This window comes from Chrysochloris asiatica, unplaced genomic scaffold (genome assembly GCF_000296735.1).
Source record: "Chrysochloris asiatica unplaced genomic scaffold, ChrAsi1.0 scaffold00083, whole genome shotgun sequence".
In the NCBI taxonomy this organism is placed as follows: domain Eukaryota; kingdom Metazoa; phylum Chordata; class Mammalia; order Afrosoricida; family Chrysochloridae; genus Chrysochloris; species Chrysochloris asiatica.
The window spans coordinates 12,954,103-12,969,807 of NW_006408601.1; the positions used below are offsets into that span (position 1 = coordinate 12,954,103).

At 38.6% G+C, this 15,705-nt stretch overlaps 1 protein-coding gene and 1 pseudogene across 2 annotated transcripts in view; one reads left to right on the plus strand and one right to left on the minus strand.

Moving 5' to 3' along the window:
* The window catches only part of NELL1 (NEL-like 1 (chicken)), a 1,454,777-nt gene that overhangs the window by 1,318,057 nt on the left and 121,015 nt on the right, over nucleotides 1-15,705 (plus strand). The window lies entirely within an intron of this gene.
* LOC102811904 lies at nucleotides 5,539-7,211 on the minus strand (annotated as a pseudogene).

The window sequence follows — 15,705 nt, forward strand, 5'->3', positions numbered from 1 at the left end:
ACTCAAAGGAATCAAACCTTTCCCATTGTGTGTGTGAATATGCTCTGCCAGGCCTGCTTCTGTGACAAAGCTGCTTAATCACATTCAAGGTGGTTGTCCCACCTCTGACTAGCCATTCACCAGTCAACCTTCCTCTTCTGCTGGCCCTATTCAACTTTCTCTCCCAGCAAGCACTCCATCCACCTCTCTAAACTGTCCTCTGAATTTCAGGGGCCCAGGAGTTTCCTATGTCTCTGTTTCATTTGTCTCCAGTATCTTTGTCATAGACGGTCCTTGGAGTTCTTCTGCTTAGTGTGTTGTTAGGCTGAAAGCCTTCCTTTTGTTTTGTTTTTAATTACAGCCATCTTAGAGGGAATGAAGAAATATCTCGTTGTAAATTTTCATTCCCTAGAGACCAGTGATGTTTAGCATTTTGTTATGTGCTCATTGGTCTTTTTTTTTTTTTTTTTTTCTTCTCCTTTGGTGAAATGTCTATTTAAGTCCTTCATCTATTTTTTAAATAGAGTTGTTTGTTTTTAAGCTATAGGAGTTCTTTATATATCCTTAGTATTAAACCTTTCTTAGATACATAGTTGAATATCAGGAGGTCTGGTAGCGTAGTGTGTTATCAGTTGGGCTGCTAACTGCAAGGTCAGCAGTTCAAAACTACTAACTGCTCCACAGGAGAAAGATGAGGCTTTCTGCTCCTCTAAAGATTTTTACAGCCTTGGAAACCCTATATACAGAGTAGCTATGAGTTGGAACCAACTCCACGGCATGTAACCACCACTACCATATAGTTAAATATATATGTATGTGTATATATGTGGGAACATCAGAAAATTGATGGGAAAATTAAGCTGAAAGATAATTCTTCTATGAAATTTTTTGAAGTCCCCTCATACAACATACACATACTAAATACATAGTTGAGAACTTACACTATGTTTTCAATGGCACTTAAAAACAACAACTGGTATTAAATTATAGCATAGGGGGGAAAAACCTGAAATACAAGTCAGAAAATCTGAATTTTAGTCCTGCTAAATTTAATATTTGTTATTAACTCATTTCTCTAAAATGGAGAAAGCAATGCCTTCATAGGGTAGAACTAAAATTCAAATGAGGGCATATCAGAAAACATAATGTAAATTTTAAAAACCCTGTATAGGCTTTCCAAGGCTATAAATCTTTAGAGGAGCAGAAAGCCTCATCTTTATCCTATGGAGGCGGCTGGTAAATTTGAACTGCAGACCTTGCAGTTAGCAGCCCAACTCATTACACTCTATGCAACCAGAGCTCCTTATATACAACTATGTAGGAAACTACTTTGTATCTAACAAAGGTTTAATATTAAGGATGTTTAAAGAACTCTTAAAGCTTGAAAACAACTTTCGGATATCCCCTCGTATATATGTTATTGTTGTTTAGTGCCGTCAAGTCAATTCCGACTCATAGAGATCCTGTATAGGGTTTCCGAGGAGCAGCTGGTAAGCTTGAACTGCCAACCTTGCAGTTCAAGTTGGGCACATTAACCCACAGCACCACACCAGGACTCGTATATGTACATACCTATATATTCAACTATATGGTGGTGGTGATTACAGGCCATGGTGTCAGTTCCAACTCACAGCTACCCTGTATAGAGTTTCTGAAGAGCGGCTGATGAGTTTGAACTGCCAATCTTGGGGTTCAACTCAATGATGAGGTAGCGTGATTATCTTATGGCGCTACACCAAGACTGTTAATATTCAGAGTGGTTAATTATTATTATCATTAAAGGTAAGATCATGTTTGCCAGTGATGTGTCTTGATGACAATGTGTTTTGCACTGTTTACTGCTTTAAATATCATCATAGAGTAATATCCTAATATAAATGCTAACATGCATAATTTATTGGTATTTAAATCGTGTGAGTGTGTGTGTATGTGTGGCATGAGAGGGAGATGTTTTGTTCTTTCTGAGCTTAGCAGTTTATTAGAAAATAGTGGTATTTCTCTCTTATTTTTATTCTGTTTCAACCTGGAAAGTGACTGAAGCTATCTATGAGGGTTTTCTGCTAACAAGTTGCTGTGGTAGCTTTTTCACAAGTGACTTATTGTTTGGTGTTACAGTGTTTGGCCAACACTTTTTGAATACTGTGGTTAGGATCCCACATTAGCATATTGTACCATAGGACTTATTTTCTCTTGTTATTTATTAACATGGAGAATATTGTAACAAGTGCTAGTTCCTTTCATCTGCATGTTTCACCCACTGCTATCAAACAAAGAAGCAGGAAATTGCATTATTTGATTCTTTAAAGATGAATTGGCCAAAGAAATATGTAATCTAGTGTGGGCAATAATAGGTATATTGAGATTTAAATTGGTTTATTCCTTCTGCTCTAATTACTATAAATCTGTGATCAATGATAAATTTCTAGCTTGCATCCTTTATCACCAGATGACATTATGATGGGGTAGGTTGGTGTTTTTAGTTCACTGGCCTCAGGCATGCTGATCTGCTTAGATTGTAAAGCAAGTAAAGTCGGTTTAGTCTTTATATAAAAAGAGAGTCTGGGAATCTGGGAAGCATAATTGCTCTTTATGCTGGTCCTTCTCTAATATTTTGTACTTTTCTCCTAAATATCAAAACTCTTCATCTTTGCCACCACCAGCCCTGGATGGAGACTAGCATTGTTCTTCCTTCTTGTTTTTGGCAAGCAATGACCATATCATAGAAATCCTCTGTCTTTATTTTTGTGGCCGTTACCAGCACTCTCTAAGGAACAGAACTGACTGATGGCTTGAATGGAAGATGCTGGTGGCTTCTGATGATTTATGATTGACTGATTTCCTATAACTGCTACTCTATTGATTTATCATTGATAACAGTAATGACAAGATAGGAAAATGTATGATAAATTCACAAAGAATGAAGAAAGGTAAATAATTATCGATATAGATAAGATGATGTTACTTGGTAAATAACAAATTAAACTTGGTTGAGTGTTTCTGTTGGTTAACTGGCACTGAATTAGATGGGAAAACCAAGAAACAGAGATATGATAGGATAAGGAAGTGTGATGATTAAAGTAAGGTCGCCTGACTTGAAAACTCAGGATTTTTTCATTGTAAAATGCTGCAGAAAGTATAAATTTCCTTTACAAAATTGTTGCTGCATTTATTCTAATCTTGGTTCTTTGGAGTTTTTCTCTGCCTGACTTCTGCAATTCTTTTTCATTTACCACATAGCCCAAGGGATGTTAAGTTGTCTTGGTGTTTCTGCAACCAGGTTCATCACAATCTCTTTCCAATTGTATTGAAAGGAAAGTGTACCAAAAATATATCTGTTGCTTGATGGTATCTTGTTCTTCACAGTGCTCAGCTGTGGTAGGTCTTACTCTGTTTCGTTTTATTTGGAGCTTTAGGGTTCTTTTGGTTAACAGATGTGTCACAGTGGCCCTCTTGTGTTTTACACACACATAGTGTAACTAGGGGAGTTCTGATATGGGATAAGCACTGGACTGCTAGCCACAAGGTCAGTTGTTCAAACATACCAGCTGCTCCTCAGAAATGCTATACAGGATCGCTATAGTCGGAACTGACTTGATGGTGCTTAACAACATCAACAAAGCTACTAGGTAAAGAAGGAACACAACAGATGGACAAGGGTGAATGGCTTTTTTCCTCAGAGCTGGCTACTATTTATACAATTAATAAAATCCTTCCTTATCTGTGCTTTCTTACCATAAAGAAAACACATGCAGTATATGAGGAGGATTAAAAAAGGTAGTGGAATAATTCCATGAACTTTTGAAGCCCCCTGTGTATGGAATGTTAAGTATGAAATTAAAGGAGAAAGTATGGTTATGAATTGAGGCTCAGTGTAATGCCATCTTTTCAGAGAGTAACTTGAAACACACATACCTACCAATCCAGAGGTAGAATCTAAATAAGACGGATGTACAAAAAACAAATTGAGTAAATATATTTCTCAGCAACAGAAAGAATCTGGAATCCTCAATTTGAGTCTTGTACTGTAGTATTTTTTCTATAAGTCATGGTCAAGCTCTCCTATCAAGATGGAACTCAATTTTCTCATCTGTGAAATAGGGATATGAATCCTCCTCGTTGTTGTTGTTGTTGTTATGTGCCGTGGAGTCGATTCCGACTCATAGTGACCCTGTACAGGGTTTCCGAGGCTGTAAATCTTCACGGGAACAGAAAACCTCATCTTCCTCCTGTGGAACAGCTGGTAGTTTCAAACTGCTGACCATGAGATTAGCAGCCCTTTTCGTAACCACTATGCTACCAGAGCTCCTTTGAATCCTCCTTAGTTAGAGTTATTGTAAAGAATAAAGAGAGAATCTGTGCCAACTTCAGAGGAGAAACCCTAGCGCAGTGTCACTCTTCCTCCATCACGTGGTAAGCATCGCCTAGAGAAACAGGATCTGTGCTGTCCAAAATGGTTTCCACTAGCAACATGTGGTTAATGAGCGTCGGAAACATGGCTAGTTCAACTGAGCAACTTAATTTTTAATCTTAACATATTTTAATTAGCTTAATTAAATGTTTAAAGCTGAAAGAGTGTGAAATATGTTTCCTCTAACTCAACTTGATGGCGTGATAGAATTGTATTTCCCTTTCATTTTGGATCATTATGAATTGTTATTCACTGTTGTGTTTTGTGTGGTGTGTTGGGCACTCATGATGCTTCTCATACCTCAATAAATGTTTCATATTGAAGTCATGTGAAATAATAGTTTATCCTTCTATCATTATAATCTATATATATCATATAACATATATATGTGTGCAACATATATTATGTTTATATTATAGTGATAAATTTATATATATATAGTTTAAAACTACCAGCTGTTCTGAGGGAAAAAGATGAGGTTTTCTGCTGCCATAAAGATTTGTAACCTAGGAAACCCTATGCAGAGTCGCTGTGAGTCAGAACCGACTCCACAGCACACCACCACCACCATAGTATGGTTCGGGACCAGGCAGTGTTAGGTTCTGTTGTATACATGGTTGCTCTGAATCAGAACCTACTCACTGGTACCTAACAATGTCTGTAAAATACAGTATTACTCATTATCTCTATTAAGTAAAGTATATATTTTTTGAAATTAGCATATCTTTTTTTTTTTTTTCATATTCCAAATTTTTGATATGCCACACTCACAAATTCAAAGGACAGAATCTTGGTCTGTGCACCAACTCTGAGTGAAATTATATGCTTCACTGTGGGGAGTTCATTTTCCTTTTGAAATAACTTCTAGTGGATGAGGAACTTTAAAATGTTCATGGAAAGATCCACTATCTTTAAATTCCATTTTCTATGAATTTTTGGAAGCCTCTCATATCTGGGCAGAAATACAAATGTGGCTTGACAACTGAAAAACTCTTTTCCTCTTTTCTTACAGTGAAGAGTTGTCACATTAAAGATCTATTAAATGGCATAAACACGCTGTGCCTTACTTTTATGCAAACATTTAGGATCCTTTTCCAAAAGATGTGCAATTAGACTTGCATTGCCTTAATGTTGTATTCCAAAGCTGGTCATTAATTCACCATTCCAATACATTTCCTGAGGATGCTCCAGACACTGAAGTCATTTCTGGAAAACATAGGGAGGGCAAGCTTCTTCTGTGCTTTTTGATGCCATTGGCGAGAGAATCTCCTCCACCACAGTCTTTTCCTTCAGACATCCTGGCTTTCTACTGCTGGAATGATCTCCTTCCACTTCAAAAGAGTGCGCCGCCGTCACTGCTTCCAATCAGCTCAGGGACTGTTCACTCCGAATCTGAGAGAACGTCATAGAACTCATCCGCACTAAGGACACTGAGAGGCAGAGATCCTTCCACCAAAGACCGCTCTACTTCATGGTGCTCAGTGGTCAGGGCCTTCAATGCTTCCAACAAAATCTTATTTTTTTTTCTTGCTTTTGTTCCTATTTAAAATTCCTCACCCCTTCTTGTTTAGTGAAGAGATTAAGGCAACCATTCAAAGCTACACAAGTTTCTCTGGATGCTTCAGAGACAACTTCAACTTTCTGAAGAAATGATGGAAGCACTTCTTTCAGCATGTCATGCTCCTTTATCACTTTGAGAAAGTTGGAAATTTCCCTGTTTAGTTTCTGTTGACATGCTTGTGCTTTTTCTGAAGGTTCTTTCAAATCTACAACAGAAACTGTATCTTTCTCTTCATCATCAGTTAACTAGTCCTGGGAATAATAGTGAGTGCTATATGCAGAGTGTTCTTGTACTGCTTCTAGCCAATCCTCTCTTGACTGTTGAAGGCTGTTCTTAGGAACTCTGAAGCCATGAATAGTGTCAACAAGCATTTAACAAAGAAGAGGCAGCTGTCAGTAGATTTTACGTGCTTACTGCTTGAGTCAGGTGTTTGCATCCCTGGAGATAAATATGCTGCACTGCATCAGGCTGTGTCTTATACCATGAAAGTACTCCATGTTCTAATACTACCCAGAATAATCTCCAGCCAAAGAATCTCGAAGTCTTCAAGAGAGGGCCTTCATATTGTTTCAATGAGTTGTAGATGATCATATTGCTCACAAGTACATGTTTCATTTCAGCACGTTGGACAAGGTCAACGGGTTTCTGATCATTTTTGTTTTTCTGACTAGGATCTGCTCCACTTTTTAGAAACTTTAAGGCACACTGCTTATGAGCTCGGTAAGCTGCACAATGCAATGGTGTATTTCCTAATTGATCCAAACAGTTAACATCAGGAGGATTGGGCCTGTTGAGCACTGCCGTGAGTTCTGCTGTTTTGTCTTCTCGTGCTGCTGCTAAAAGAAATTCTTCAAGCTTTCTTTGTTGAGTCCTTTCTATAACTTCAAGCACATTTCTGATTTGTCACGAGTGATTTCTTTCGCTGTCTGTCCACTCCCATTAGCAACAGTGGTATCAGCATTATATTCCAAGAGTATCATTACCAACTCCTTTTGTCTTTTAAAGACAGTGCAGTGAAGTGGCGTGTCTCCCATGTCATTTACCACATTTACTTCTGCACAAGCCTTCAGCAGATCCTGGACCATGTCCACAATAGCATGTCAGATGAAGAGGTGTCCAGCCCAAATTTGAATTACTTCTTCCCTTGCAATTAATGTCAGCAATTCCATCAATCTTTTGCATGGCTTCTAGCACCTGTCTTACTTCTTCAGTGTTGCCATTTCTGGCATGATGGAGAAGTTGTTGCTCTGTTTCTGTGCTCATTTCTGAAATTTAGCTGTGCCCTGGTCTAGCGCTTAGACTTACTTCAGCATGTTTTTTTTGTTTTGTTTTGTTTTGTTTTGTTTTAATGTACCTTCCATAAAATTGGACATTATATACATGGCTCACATTGTATTTCTAGTGGGCAGTGCTGCTCCGGACAGCATATGAGGATGTCTGAACACCAAGGATGATACTAACATTTCCAGAGGACAGGTCTTCATATGTCTGGAAAATTAAGGGAAAGGTCTGGTCAAGCAAGCTTTCATGTATTTGTTACAGGAACCCTGGTAATGTATTGAGTTCAACAGTGGGCTGCTAACAACCAGGTTGACAACAAGGTTGACAGTTCAAATCCACTAGCCGCTCCATGGGAGGAAGATGAGACTGTTTCCAATAAAGATTTTAAGTCTTGGAAACTCTAAAAAAAGACATCTGTCCTAAAGGATCACTATGAGTTGGAATTGACTTCCAGGTATGGGTTAGTCCCTTGCTGTGCCCTGTACCTATGTAATAGACTCTCAGGTAACAGATTGGTCAATAATGTCATTGTTAAATGCTGTTGAATTGATTCCAAGTTATAGTGACCCTGTATAGGGTTTCCAAGGAGTGCCTGATAGATTTGAACTGTTAACCTTGTGGTGAGCAGTCCAGTGCTTATCCTACAGTGCCAACACCAGGAGTTCCAAACTTTTTTAGGTAGTGTAAATCTAGTCACTAGATGGCTTTTCTCAACCACCTAGCCCCTGCTACTACTCTTGCTAGACTGTTTCTCAGTTGCTCATCTACTGGTACTTTGTTTACATTACCTACTCCCTAATTTTGGATTCTGTTTTATGACTGTGGAACTTGGTTCTTTTTTTTCTTTCCTTTAGTATTATTTTTTTCTTTGAAATCCTGTAAATTGGCCCTGTTTAACCTTGTTCACCCCAAATTATTCCTGTCTACTATGACACCTATGTTGGGAGACACCTTTTGTGCCCCCAGTGGAGTGCTGAATCTAGAAATGACTTAGCTGATTTCTCAATATGGATTTTCTTTTGTCAAAGCTACATTGAATTTCTGGAATAGCTTTTGACTGAGTTTTCCTTCTTATAGAAAGAATGCAGACTCCACAAGAGCTCTGTCTGATAGAATAGGGACCTTGTTGGCACTCCTGGCTTTCGATCAGTAGACTGGCACCTAAGTGTCCAATAAATATTTTGACAGAATAATTGGAGACTAGGGAGCTTTCTCCTGAGTGCACTGAACTTTTGCTGTGATAATACCTCCTATTTGCCAAAGGCTTTGTAGTTCACAAATGCATTCACATCCATTATCTTATTTGATCCTCCCATCAACACCATGCAGGGATTTTTATTTCAAGTTCTTGGATGTAGACAGAGAGACTCAGAGAAGTCAGTAAACAGTAGAGCAGGAGGTGGGGCTCATGTCTTTTGATCACAAGGCCTGTTTACTTCCCTCAACTTGCACATCTTCTCCTATAGTGATATGCAAAAAGCCTCTAATTTTTGTACATAATTAAATAAACTTGCAGGGTGTCTTTGTAGTTCTTGTCTTAATTAACTTGATGCTTACCACAGTGTACCTATAATAGGCTTTGGGAAACTTGCATGTTAAACTTGCTGACTCTGTCTATTCCTTTCTTTCTCCTCATCATGTAGGTTGAGGTCATTTGTCTCATTCCCTTCTGGATTGCAGGGGAATTAACTTTAATTCAAATAAGTTTTTATTTATTTAAAATTTATTCATCCACTAGGTCAAACAAGAAACTCAACACTTATACTCAGAATAAAAAAATAAAAAGTTATACTCAGCTTTTCGACCCATCACCACTATAGGTTAATGTGCTTAACTGCAAGGTCAGCTTGAACTGTAAGGTCAGCAGTTCAATCTCACCAGCTGCTCCTTGGAAACCCTATACAGGGTCTCTATGAGTTGGAACCAACTCTATGGCACATAACAACAACAGCAGACAATCTGATCTGATTCATCCCACTCTTAAACCTTTTCTCTCTAGCACACTCTAAGGTTATTATCCATGGCATCTCTTGCATTGATTATTTCAGTGTGGTGGAAATCAGAGTTAAGAATATTTTAGCAAACAGTCATGGTTGAAGAGCAGTGTGACATTTCCAAAAGAATAAATAACACACACATTTCCCCCCAAATTTCTTTATATTTTATCATTTGAATGGGGAGCAAAGCTTTTTTAATCATCCTTTGAAAAAAATTACCTTCCCCATTGCCTATGATTATGAAGTAAAAAATGGTATAGTATATACTGTGCAATGCTCTGCTGCTACTACAACACAATCATGAATCAATTATGGAATAATTTTCTGTTAATTCCTGTCTAGGCTTCAAAATGTTCCCAAGACAACCTGTTGTTATTGTTGTTAGGTGCCATCATGTCAATTCCAACTCATAGTGACCTTATGCACAGCAGAATGACACACTGCCCGATCCTGGGCCAACTTCACTATTGTTGTCATGCTTGAGCCCATTGATGCTGCCACTTGGCCAATCCATCTTGCTGCGGGTCTTCCTCTTGTTTGCTGACCCGAAACCCTACTAAATATGATATCCTTTTCCAATGACTGGTCCCTTCTGACAATATGTCTGAAGTATGAGATGAAGTTTGGCCATCCTGGCCTCCAAGGAGTACTGTGGCTGCACTTCTTCCAACACAGATCTGTTGGTTCTTTTGGCAGCCTATGGCACTTTCAATATTCTCCTCCAACACCATAACTCAAAAGCATCAATTCTACTACGGTCTTCCTTATTCACTGTCCAGCTTTCACATGCATATGAGGTTATTGACAATACCATGGCTTGGGACATGCTTACCTTAGTCCTCAAGCTGACATCTTTGCTCTTCAACACACAGCCGTGTGGTGGAGACAGTACCTGAGAGAACCATTAACCAGCTCAGGAGATTCTTGACTATAAAATGGACCTGAATATAATCAATCTATCAATTTATAGGTGAACACATTAAAAGACATTAAGGTGGATAAATCCACCAGATTAATAATGGGAAAGGACACATGACCTATATTCTCCCCTCAAATGAAATAAAGGAAATAAAGAGACTTAAGATTAATAAAATCTGAATGCATTGTTTGGGCCTTATTTTGTTTTTGACTTGAACAAATCAAATATAAGAAGACATCTTAAAAACATTGAAAATGTTTTTACTCTAGATTAGGTATGTATGAATATTAAAGAGTTATAGTAATTTTGTTAGGTTTGATAATTGCATGATGATTAGGGATAGAGAGAGACACAGTCAAACCTTATCAGGTAATGCTACATTCTAAAATATTGAGAGATTAAATGTCATTATCTCTTAAATATGCTCTAAACTAATATAGAAATATAAGAGCAAGAATCATTTCATTGATGATAGAAGAAACAAATTTGGCAAAGTAATAAGTATTGAAGTCAAGTGATGCTTACTTAGATGGGGGAATCATAATACTTCTCTCTTTAATTCTGTGTGTGCTGGAAATTTTCCACAAAAGAATTTGTTTGTTTTTAATTAATTACCATATATGTTGACTTGGTTAATGAGATAAACCTTTTATACGTACCTTGAGAGATTACCTTGTAGGAGTACTTTTCTGATTTTAATGTGCTGCTCGGAAACCTAGACAGGGTTGCTATGAGTTGGAACTGATTTGTCAGCATTTAACAACAACAACAAATAGTGGTTTTCCTATTTCTGATCAATCCCTCCTCCAATCTCTGCTCAAAAAACACTCCAGAATGATCTCTTCAAAATTGAAATGTGATTTTGTCATGATACTGCTGGAAAAAGACTTTGGGGGGTTTCTCATTATCTAATTGATTTCAGACAAATATTAGCAGGGCAGATAAGTATACGCCCTTTCATAGGGTGGACCCAACCTACCTCATAAACCCATTTCACCTCCCCTCACTCCACCAGTCACAAACCCTGTGCTGAGGAGCACAACATTTTCTGAACACACTGCATTTAGGACTTTACATTGGCATTTCCGAATCCAGAAATGCTCTTTTCTCTTTTCTTTCTTCCCTACCCATCTTCAACATTTAGCTAAAATATCTCTCTTATGTGACTTTCTCTAACTCCCATCTCTTTCCTTGGGCAGGAACCATGCTCCAACCTCCTTTTCTTTAAAAACATCTTGAATCCATACCCTGTACTTTAACATAGAGAATATTCTTCTAATTATTTGTCTATTTCACTGCCACAGTCTCCAGTCTCAGAGGTGGGCACTGTGTCTTTTTATTATGAAACTTCTGTGGTTAGTTCCTGTTCGTATTAGCTGCTTACTGAATGAATGAAAGTTGAATTCTGAGCTTTCCCCTGGGCATATATTCCTGAAAACAAAACCATCTGGTGAGTACAGAGTCACTAGCAAGCCAGAGATTACTAATATGAATATTATAATGTAATGAGACAGGCCTCAAACTGGTAAATCCTACTAGTGTGTATGTTAAAAATGCATTTGGACAATAAAGGTATGCTGGACTGCACAGTAATTTTGATTTGCAAGGTTAGAAGTTCAAGCTCTCCTGCCACTCCTTGGAAGCACTGTACAGGGTCTCTGTGGGTTGGGACCAACTCAGTGGCACTTACCAACAACAATCATAAAATGATGATATTTTAAAGAGATCAGTACTCAATGAAGTGTTGATTATTAGTTCTTGAAGAATTTTGAATTCAAATGCAATTTGGGGATTTTTTTTTTTTTTAATACTGTTTAAACTCTTACAGCACCCTCCTGATGGTGATCCAAAACTGCAGAGTCATAGCTCAGCTGTTGCTCAGCATAATAACAGGACACATCCACCAATAATTTACAGGTTCACCATTGCCCAAGTGCTTAATCATGGTTGTAAAGACATGTTTATGCCTTTCTAGCCTAATAGGTCCCAAAGGCACTTAAGAAAATAACACAGTATAATGACTTTGGGCTCTTTAATAGGGATTGCATTTTTAAGACCATGAAGTAGGATCTGGAATAAAATTGCTTGGGCTTGCATCCAGCATCAATATGTTCCAGTTGTGTGACTTGGGAATTCAGTTTCCTCATCTGGAAAATGAGACAAATAGTTTATGCAGTTGGTAGGGTAATGAAATGGCATAATATATGCTAACATATAGACTATTGTTATTAAGTGCTGTTGAGTCAGTTTCAACTGCTAGTGAGCCTGCATAGGGGATCCTTGGTGTGGCACTGTGTGTTAATGAACCAGACTGCAAAGTCATTTGAACGACAAAGTCGGCAGTTAAAGCTCACCAGCTGCTCCTTGGAAACCCTGTTCAGGGTCCCTATGAATCAGAACTGACTCAGTGGAACTTAACAACAACATAGAGTTTCTGAGGAGCAGTAATTGAACTGCAACCTTCCGGTTAGCAATCCAGTGTTTATCCTACATAGAAAGTGATTGTAATTTTTTAAAAACACTTACCAACCCCAAGAACAAACAAGATGGTGGATAGGCTAGAAGTGCAGTGAGGAGCTCTGTCAGCAATGACACAGAATACCGGACCAAGCAGGCTCAGGGGATGGTTCCAGAACTCTGAACCACATATAAAGGATTACTTAGAAAGTTAGAAGGCTTACACCCTGTGGAAATTGTAGCAGAAGCAAAAAACCCAGTGCTTTCTAATCAAAGGTGCTCAGCTGCAACCTGAGTGGCCATCTTGGGCAAGACCAAACAGGGGAAGGATCAGAGCAGTGGATACCTGACAAAACTGTGGAGATAAAGGTGTGGAATTCTTTTTTTTTTTGTACATGTTCATTGGTCACACTGTCTGTGCACCTCCATTCTGATGACTAGAGGGGGTGCCTGAGCAATTAGACACCCATCCTGACTCCCAGAAGGTTCTATTATGCATGCGCACAGATCTCCTCAAAACTTAGAGGGACAGTTTCCACATAAAACCAAACGGCAGCACAAAGCAGCCACAGCTGGCCCTGAACTATTTCTTGTTGTTAAGTGCCATTGAGTTGATTCTGACACAACGGGGTTTGCAAGGCTGCAAATCTTTTTGGGAGCAGAAAGCCTAATCTTTCCCCTGTGGAACTGCTGGTAGTTTCAAACTGCTGACCTTGTGGTTAGCAGCTCAATTCATAACCACTATGCTACCAGAGTTCCTTATCATTAGGAAAAAGACCTGAATGGGGGTTATGGAGTGAGACAGGCAGACTAAAAAGGAAGCAGGCTGAAAATTAAATCCTGAGTTACGTCAAAATGACCAACAGTGGCATCTGGAAATTTCTCTGGAAGAAGAGTGAAAAGGGAAGCCCATCTCCTTATCATATCTACCTGGGAACAATCATAAAGCATAAAAAAAATACCAAAACACACATCCAAGTATTAAGGCCATAGCTAGCTACTGAGTATGACCAAAAAACAGAAACAGATGACCATATCAGCACATGTCCAGAAATGAGATAAAGTGACTGAGACAAATGATCTGGAGGTAGACCTACACTCCATACTGGAAGGAGGGTAGGCTTTGGAAATGCCTGAGAAGGAATTCAAAAAAACTATTTTAAAATGTATCAAAACACTTTACAATGGAGTTGAGAAAAATAAGGAAGAAATCAGGAAAGTGCTACAGGAACAATCAAGTAAGATAGATACAGCATTGGAAACAATTCAAAACCTACAGAAAGAGATCCAAATGATTAATAATAGAATATCAGAAATGGACAATACACTGAAAGGGCAAAGGACTAAAATTGAAGAGATAGAAGCCAGAATTAGTGAGCTGGAAGATAAATCTCTCAATACTACTAAGATAGAAGAACAAGCAGAAAAAAATGGATGAAAAAAAATCTAAAGAAGGTCTAAGATTCATGTTAGACAACATGAAGAGGAATAACCTAAGAATTATCAGCATTCTGGAACAGAAAAAATCACACAAATCCACAGAGGAGATAGTTGAAGAACTGCTGAAAAGAGTTCCTGAAAAGTGAAAAGATAAGCATTCAAGAAGTTCAACGAACTTATTGAAATTCTTGAAGGAAGAGTAGACCCTTAAAGAAAATCACCAAGACATATAATAATCAAGCTCTCCAAAATCAAAGATAAGGACAGAATCCTGAAAACAGCTAGGGAAAAGAGAAGTGGTACATACAAAGGCAAGCAAATCAGATTAAGCTCGGATCTCTCAGCAGAAACCATGCAGGCAAGAAGGCAGTGGGGATACATATATAAAACCCTGAAAGAAAAAAACAGTCAGCCAAGAATCCTCTACCCAGCAATGCTGTCAATCAAATACAGTGGTGTAATAAAAAAATTCCAGTATAAACAGAAGCTAAAGGATTTTGCCAAAGCCAACCCTGCAATGATAAACATCCTAAAGGGAGTTTAGGGAGAGCCAACAAGAACACACAACAGCCAGAGATTGACATATGTGGCAGCATCACTCGGAACTCAATCGACAAATGGAAGAGTCAAGAACAGATTAAAACTATAAAAACAAATTCAGAGGCTCTGGGAGGTAAGTCTATGATCAAAACAATTGCAATGTGAAAGAAGATAAAAACAGTAATGGAGATCTAGGTGGTGAGAAGGTTCAAGATTAAAATAGACTGTCTTAAATGAAGGGAAAAGTTAATAGAATATAAGGTAACCACAATGGTGGGGTTGGAGTGGGGGGCTTAGGGGGAGGTGGAGGAAGGCAACAGTAGAGCACAGGGTAAGGGCAGACACATCATAGTTCAGGTGTAGGGGAGGGCAATACAAGAAGGGGGAGGAGGTGGAAGACAGGTTTGCATGGGCTAAGTGGGACAGAGGTAAATAGTGATGCATGCTCAACCTTGGAACAACAGGGCTCTGTGATACAGGGATCTAGGCATAATTTGAAGAGGAAAATAATACTAAGATGCTTGACTGTCTTACGAACACTGGTTTCCATTGCCTACTCTTGTAAAATAAACACTTGAGTGGAATAGAAAGGAATGTTTGGAAACATGATTACAGAAAACTTGTAAGCCCATCTTCAGCCTATAACTGATTGGAATACCTAAAATGTGTTCTAGAACTTGCCCAGTGAAATAAGCCTCTTGCAAAGCCTTTGCAGAGTATAGGACCTTAGGTGGAATCCTGAGTGCCATCCAGAACCTTATGAGGTGGGCCATCCCCATTAGAAAGAACAAGCAGACAAGCATGGAACAGCGAGAGTGACAGAGGATACATCTTTAGAGAAAGATCATCCGGAAAACCCAAAACAAAAATGTCAGTATGACTGGCTACTACAAGAATAAGCAAGCTGTTCACCGGAAAGCCATCAAGGCAAGCAATCAAGTTCCTTCAGGACAATCCCCCCTCTATGACTGAAACTCAAAGGAAACAACACATAAGCTTGCTGGCGACCACATTGGTCTACTGGTGACTGGAAAACGGAGAGAGGCAGCAATGAAGAAATGGGCTGAGTTCAACCATGGTCTATTGACTCCCGTTGACCTGGAGATGAGAGAGAGAAGAGAAA